We start from the raw sequence: 817 nt of genomic DNA on the forward strand, positions 1-817 counted from the left end.
GGTACAATCAAGATAAGCTTTCTCAAGATGGCGGCTCTTGGAACAGCTGAGTGTCTTGATCCAGAAAATAATGAATTTCTGGATTCTCCTGCAAAATCCCCAGCTATAAACCCTCCGATGGATGTCAGAAGAGACACTGAAGATGGATTGTCACAGTGGCAGTAAGAGTGAACTCAAGGGTAGCAAACACTGTGAGACTGGTGGAGGACCAGGCAGTGTTTGATTCTGTTATGCAGAATCAAAGTCACTAGGAGTAGGTACTGATTCTTTGTTCTACGACACCTAACAATAATCACAAATGTGATTCAGGAGGAGAATATGTCTTGTTGTTAACTGTCGAGTCGATTCTGACCCATAGCAACACTGTACAGGGTTTCCAAGGCTGTAAATCTTCACAGGAGCAGAAAGCCTCATCTTTCTCCTGCGGAGCAGCTGGTAGTTAGGGGAGACAAAGTAAGTAAAATACGAATTTTGAATACTGACCATGAACAATAAGAACTTTAAAAATACTGATGTAAGACTATTGTTTCAACTTAAAAGTATAGAATGGTCTATAGGATTGTCCCAGTTTTTCCAGGGATGAAAAAGAGTCCAGAAATCAAGTGAAGGGACCTTGAAAGGAAAAAAAAAAGCTGCATTCTGTTTGCATTCTGTACAGACCAGATTAATAAATAGTGACAGTTATGAGCATAAATAAAAGACTTTAGATACAATTTTGTCATGGACTCATTCTAATTTTTTTGTATCCTATATTTCTTCACTCACAGAAGACTCTGTTCCTTCAAGCTTTGTAGTTCCATTTTACTTGGCAATAAAT

This window comes from Chrysochloris asiatica, unplaced genomic scaffold, assembly GCF_000296735.1.
Source record: "Chrysochloris asiatica unplaced genomic scaffold, ChrAsi1.0 scaffold00169, whole genome shotgun sequence".
Classification (NCBI taxonomy): domain Eukaryota; kingdom Metazoa; phylum Chordata; class Mammalia; order Afrosoricida; family Chrysochloridae; genus Chrysochloris; species Chrysochloris asiatica.